Source organism: Lissotriton vulgaris, chromosome 4_1, assembly GCF_964263255.1.
Source record: "Lissotriton vulgaris chromosome 4_1, aLisVul1.2, whole genome shotgun sequence".
Classification (NCBI taxonomy): Eukaryota; Metazoa; Chordata; class Amphibia; order Caudata; family Salamandridae; genus Lissotriton; species Lissotriton vulgaris.
The window spans coordinates 932,012,298-932,019,345 of NC_141691.1; the positions used below are offsets into that span (position 1 = coordinate 932,012,298).

Consider the following 7,048-nt stretch of genomic DNA (forward strand, 5'->3'; position numbering starts at 1 on the left):
ATTACTTTTAGCAATGTTTTCAGGAAGCTATACCATGTGTACCAGTCTGAGTGTGTGTGTGGGTGTGGGTGTTGGTCTGGGAGATGACAGTGAAGCTGACTAATCTCTTGAAGGCCTAATTTCACCTTGTTTATTTCAATGCACAGAAACGTGTGTTTGTAAGCCTATGTATAGTGGGGCCCTGGGGCCTTTACTTACTAATGATGACAGCTAGTCATTTTAGCATGTTTTCAGATTTCTATCAATCAGGGCCTACATCAGACCTTCATTTTACCAAGGCCATTAGAACTCTCCTCTCTTGGGATTTTAGATGGTAGAACGGAACCCTCCATCATCTGTCCCCTCTTGTTCATTTATGAACATACTCTTAAGTGAGAATTTTGTTGAATTTTCTGCCAGGGGTGGAATCCATGGCATGTCATTGACATAGCACTTAAAACTGGTTGGACGTGCAACGTCTTCGTCTGACCTTAGTAGCTGAATATACTGTTGACCTGATTTGTTGAGCAGGCATTCATATTGAGTAGCTGCAGTGTTGTTACTTAGTGTGTTTCTACCTGGAGGAAGAGGTGGGGCTGGTGGTACCCCTGAGTGTGTGGCAGGTGGTGCTGGATGTGTGCTACGTTGCACTAGCTCGATCATTTGTACTTGTTCTCCATTCCCATCCCCAGGAGCCCGATCTATGTCTTCATATTTTGGTATCTGGTAAATCCCTGTCCTAGCATAATTCATCCCTACAGCTTTTGTACTTAATCTCTTGATACAGTGACTCCCCAGCTGAAAGGCGCAACACAGAAAGACCATAATCCCGACTATAGGTATCAGCCACTTTAGTATCGCACTTAGCCAGGAGGGCATCCAGTCAAAATCGAACCAGTTCGTTGGGATAATGTCCGCAGGGGCACCTCCTTCCTCAATCATTTCTTTTCCCAAGTTAGTCAACCCCTCAATGGCCCTTGATATGGATCCGTTGTCCTCGTTGTTTCCAGGGATGAAAGTGCAGCAGGATTTTAATATTTGATGACACAGAGCACCATCTTTGGCCGTTAGCATGTCGAGGAAGTAGCGATGTTCCAGAACCATTAGTCGTAATGGGCGCAGTTCTTCCCGAATTGCATTTAGGCCATCCCTGGTGCTGTTGATTGCTTTCATGACTTCATAGCGAGTTACTTCCAGCCAACGGGCATTAGCCTGAGTTTGAAACATTGGGAATGCCCCTCCGAAGAAAAGCTGGGCCTCGTTGAAGAGGCGGAATTCTTCTGGGACCTTACCACGGGCTTCTCCTGCAAAGTACTCTGCTGCTCGCCGGTGTCGGTGGAGGAATGTCAGGTCACCTGTCATTGGATGTGACAGTATGTGGGAAGCATTTGATGCTGGTACAACCAGATGAATCTCATGCAAGGTCACCAAAGTACACAGTCCGAGCCACTGAGGAGGTAGTTGGGGCTAGAGGTGCTCTCCGCAAGCCCAGTAATAATCTATTAAAGTAGTGGTGCCGAACAGCATATCGAAGCTGAAAATCGTGGAATTACAGTCTGTGTTACGCCCAACAGCGACAGAGCCATTACCTATGAAACATAGAGAAGTTTTTTTTAGTTTGAATCCTTTTTTATGTTCTGGCATTCCTTTCCCACTCCAGGTATACCTCCCACTCTCCTCAGCCCATATTTGATCACACTTATCCCCTACATTCCAGTCCCCCCAAGGGGGTCCCAGGGCTGCCGCCTTACACCAAAACCCTCCGGGGCTCTGCCACTTGTAGTTAAGGTAGACCTGCGCTAGGAGGCGTAGCATTGTCCTATTCTTACATTGGCAGGGGTGTGGGCCTGGGGGGTGTTTATATGCTACTTCACACCCTGCCCGGGGTTTGTGGTTCGTTATGTACCCACGTGACTTAATACGACGTTTGTGCCACTCTATGTCCTGTACCCCTAACCTTTGCATTTCCCTGAATTCCTCCCTAAGTTACGCTGGGTCGGTGACAACCTTGTGCACCGTGTAAATGTAATCCAATTTGGTGGTGTTTATAAGTACCACTTCCCTTTGGGCTGAAAGGACCCGAATCTGCCCTAGTATCCGGCAGAGATACAAGTGCAGAAGGCACATGGCTATGTGCGGTGAAACTTCCTTGGGAAAAATCAGTCTATCAGCACCTACTGCATGGGGAATGTAGGAGCATACGTAGCAATACTCATTTGTTACTGTTTTCCCTACTGCTGTCATGTCCCTGTGCCAGGAGTTGTCCACTAGAGAGGAGTGGACTGAATGGTCCCTTTCTACTTGGGGTAGGCTGAGCATGGGCCCTAGGCCTTCTTGTATTTGCACGAGATGTTGGAATGTTTTATGCCCTGCCTTCTGATACTTGCGGGGGACAAGAGGTTTTGTTCTGTACGGGGCAATAGCGAATCTGCGTTTTCTATAGTGGCGGGAAGGGTATCGGTGGAACATTTGTTCTGTGATGCTGGTAGATGTATTCCATGACCTATTTCTTTTCTCAGGGGTAAAGGGTGAGAGTGCAAGGTGCGCACTACTGGACGGGTTGCTAGCAGTGCTGTTTTCTGGGAGTTCAGGACCTAGTGTGCTGTGTGGTGCTTCCTGCTGTTTGAGTGTGACCGCTGGTACAGTGGATGGAACAGTGGACAGTGAGGCATCTTGGCTGCTTCTATCACTATAACTTTGAACAGCAAAGAAAAAGATATACCAGTTGAATGTTGCTAGTGCCACTCCAACAATAATGCAAAACATAAGAACAGTGAGTATACATAACTTTGCTTCACGGGCGCTATATTTGTGGAGCGGCCAGTGGGTGTCTTCTTCTTCTTCTTCTATGATGGATGGAACGGTGGATGGGAAGTCATCGTCCTCATTTGGGGGGACCATGGGCATATTGCTTTCTCCTTTTAGTCCATTGCCTGTTGCTGCGGAGGTGCAGGATCGTAGCGGACGTCTCTCCGGTGGATCCATGCTTTCCTTTCGGCTATCCGGATGGCAGTTGGAGAAGAGTCAATCACCTCAAAGGGTCCGTCAAATTTAGGATCTTTCCAGCGCCTGACGTGCCTTTGGATGAAGACCAGAGTTCCGGGGCGGATAGGAGGCAGCTCCGGATCGATGGGGCCCTTCTCCTTCCTCTTGGATACCTGGACAGAGAGGAACTGCGCAGCACGGGTTAGTGTGCACAGGAAGTCATAAAGCTCAGCCTTAACAATCTCAGAGGATGACTCACTATCAGTTTTGGGGCTGCTGGGAGGGACTGCTACATTTATGGATCGTCCGGTGACAAGCTGGTGGGGAGTGAGGTGGTGATCCAAACTCGGGGAATTTCTTTATGAGAAGAGGGCCAGTGGGAGACAGTAGAGCCACTTTTTGCCAATGGTGGCGCTAATTTTGCTTATTTTGTTTTTGAGCAGGCCGTTGAGGCGCTCACAAATGCCATTGCTTTGGGGGTGGTACGCGGATGTCAGCTTATGTCTGATGCCTAGCATTGTGGTGAGAGAAGAGAAGATGCCGTTTGAAAAATGGCTTCCGTTGTCAGTCCTGATGGCGGAAGGAATTCCAAAGCGGGAGATGACGTCACGGAGCAGGAATGTGGCTGCTGCTTTGGCATCGCAGTGGACGCATGGTCCAGCTTCGATCCACCGTGAGAAGGGGCATACTACCACAATGAGATATCGGTAATTTTGGCACCGATCAATCATGTCGACATAGTCGAGGTGGAGTTCTTTGAATGGGCCAGAAGGTTTGGGAATGGTTGAGGCAACAGTTTTGAGAGTTGGGTTTGGGGAATACTGTTGGCAGATGAGGCACTTATTAACAAAGAGCTGTATTAGTTCATAGGCATTGGGAATGAACCAGTCTGCTTGTAATGTGGTGGACATGTTATCTCGGGAGACATGTGCGGGAAGGTGAAGTTGATCCAGTGCCACCTGCAGTAAGGCTTGTGGCATGACAGGTTTTCCAGTCATGGTTTGTCTGTAAATGAAATCAGCAGTGTCCTGCTGTACTCCCCTCTTCTTCCATAGCTCTTTCTCTTGTTGCGGTGCGCTTTCTTGTATTTCTCTGAGGTGCAGTTGGGCCATGAGGTCATATTGTAGCGTGTTGTCAATAGGGCAAGGAGTTTTGTCATCGTCTTTTTCTGGAGTCATGTCTGTGTGTTGCATTGGTGCTACACTGTGTTCCTGCGTGTCTGCCTGCTGCGCTGGAGCTGCTGCTTGGGCGAGTAGGATAGGTGCATGGTGAGGATCTGTGGCAGGAATGGGTGGGGAGTTCCTGGCAGCTGTTTTTGCTGCCCAATCTGCCAGAGCATTACCTCTGGACACAAAGTCTTGGCCATTTGTATGAGCTGCACATTTGACAACGGCTACTTCTGTTGGAAGTGTCAGAGCTTCTATTAATTCCTCTAATAACTGTTTGTGACATACTGGTGTTCCATCTGACTTGAGAAATCCGCGCCGCTTCCAGCGCAAGATGCTCAAGTGTGTTGTTGTTGTGACATATGCAGAGTATACGGTGATGCGGTCACCAGCCCCGCTATTTAAAGCGGCAATTAGTGCCACTAGTTCAGCGGCTTGGGCTGAGTAGTGTGAGGGCAAGGTAATTTGTTGTACAATGTCTAGGGAGTCGGAGGACTCATGCTGCTGACCCCTAACCACGGCGGCTCCTGTGTATGGACCCATCAACAAAGTATACAGTGCTGTCTGGCAGGGGGTCCTCTTTTGCTGCTCCTGACTCGTCTGTGGAGTATGTGGCACAGTCATGGGTGTCATCGTCTGAGGCTGCAATAGGATGGGCAAAGAATGTGGCTGGGTTGACTGTGTGACATTTGACAATCTTCAGGGAGGGTAGTGACAGTATGACTTCATAACCCGACACTCTTTGTGTTGTCAATGTTGTCTTGGCTTTCTGAATTATGGCAAAGACAGCGTGCTCAGTATACAGTGTCAGAGGGGATCCCATGACAATGGGAGTGCTTTTGTCTACCGCGAAGGCAGCGGCCGCAAGAGCCTGTTCACAGGGGTAATGACCGCTCATGACAGAGTCTAGCATGCCGCTGTAATACGCGATTGGTTTGTGACCCATGGGGTATTTCTGAGTAAGCACAGCCGTCATGACTTGACCATTGCAGTGAGTGAATAAGAAAAACTCCTTGGTGTAGTCAGGAGTGCCTAACACTGGTGCGTTCGTTATTTCATGTTTTAGCTGCTGGAAGGAGTCAGTCATTTCGGGTGCCCAGTCAATTTTGTTGCGTCTGTCTTTGGCTGCTGTAACTGCTTTCAACAAAGGGGCAGTTATTTTGGAGAAGTCAAAGACCCACTGGCGGACATAGTTCACTAATCATAGGAACTTTTGCATGTCTTTGACCGTTTGGGGCTCTGGTGTCCCTTTGATGGCTTCAACTCTGTCTGGCGTGACCCGTCTACCTGATGCTGAAATTAGCTGGCCTAGATATTGTACCTCTTTTTGACAGTACTGAAGTTTGTTTTTGTCCACTTTATAGCCTCTGTGAGCTAGTGTGGTGAGCAGAGAGACGGTATCAGTTCTGCACTGGCATTCTGTTGTGCAGCAGAGCAAAATGTCATCGACATACTGCAGTAAGGTGCTGTGACATTGGAAGTTCGATAAGTCCTCTTTGACGACTCTGTTGAACACGCTCAGTGACTCACAGTACCCTTGTGGGAGACGCCGGTAGGTCATTTGCACCCCAGCCGAATGAGAAAGCCAATAGGTATTGACTGTCTGGGTGAAGGGGGACGCTGAAAAACGCATTTTTCAGGTCAATCACCGAAAAGTATTGGGCATTCGGGGGAACATTGGTGAGGATGACCGAAGGGTCTGGGACGATGGGAAACTCTGGTACCACTATGTTATTGATTGGGCGTAAATCATGAACTAGGCGCCACTGATTGGTCTTGCCCTTACGCACAGGAAAAAGACAGGTGTTAACTGGAGATACACAGGGGTATATGACTCCCTGATCTAGCAGGGCTTGTATTGTTGGGGCAATGCCTTCCTCTGCTTCCTTAGAAAGTGGGTACTGTTTGATTCTGGGTAGAATCGCGCCTTGTTTCAGTGTTATTTTGAAAGGAGTGGTAGAACGGATAAGGCCCACATCATTGGGACTAGTGGTCCACAGGTGTGGCCGGACTTAAGCCAAGTCTGATTCACGTACTGAGTCATATTTTGGTGGGGCAGTGGGCGTTCTCTTTTCTACTGTCACTGATAGAGGTACCTCATACTCGTAGACGATCTCTGTTATTGGATAGTTATCAGGATCACCAAAGAGCTGTTCATCTGAGATGTCCCTCACTTGGTGTCCGGGCTTGATGAAAATTACACAGGCCCAGGAACGCATATTGTCGTCTCCTGCTATGAATGCCCCGTATGTAGGTGTAATGTGTAGAGCGTGTATGCCTAGGATCATGCTCTTGTCCCATAACTGAAAGTGCTGGGACTTTGGGCGAAAGAGAAATTCCTTCGGGAGCTGGACAGTGCGCTGGTGGAGCTCAGGTGTGTTGGCTACAATGATATGTACCGCGGTAGAGAATGCTTGTTCATCCACCGGGCGAGCTCTCATCTGATCTTTCAAGGAAGAGTCAACAGTGAGTGCCATCATTCTTGCTAGGGGTGTGCCTGGTATAGAGCAAACCATTGTTCCGTTCTCATGGAAGTGAATGGTCATGTTCAGTTTTGCCATGAGATCTCTCCCTAAAAGGTTGACTGGAGAATGTGGTGAATAAAGCAGTTGTTGCTCCAGCACCCGGTCTCCTATTTGCAGGGGTACTGGCTTGGTGAATGGGACCCTTGCGATTGCCCCAGAGAATCCCTGTGTGTCCGCTACTTGGTCAGAAATGGGCAGATGCCTGCCTGTAATGCAGGAGTACGTGGCGCCTGTGTCAATGAAGAAGCTGTAAGTTTTGTTATTTATCGTGACCAGGACGGTGGCGTCATCTTCACTGCTCATGATGCATGATAAAACTGGGCCCACAAGAGTTGTCTGTGGGCAGTCCTAGCGCGAGTACCCTCCAGCCTGGTATTGCTGGACGGTGCCTTG

The 7,048-nt window shown here is 48.7% G+C and overlaps 1 pseudogene; it reads right to left on the reverse strand.

The window, feature by feature from the left end:
- Positions 1 to 306: 306 nt before the first annotated feature.
- On the reverse strand, positions 307 to 2,964 carry LOC147722738 (uncharacterized; annotated as a pseudogene).
- Between the last annotated feature and the right edge of the window lie 4,084 nt (positions 2,965 to 7,048).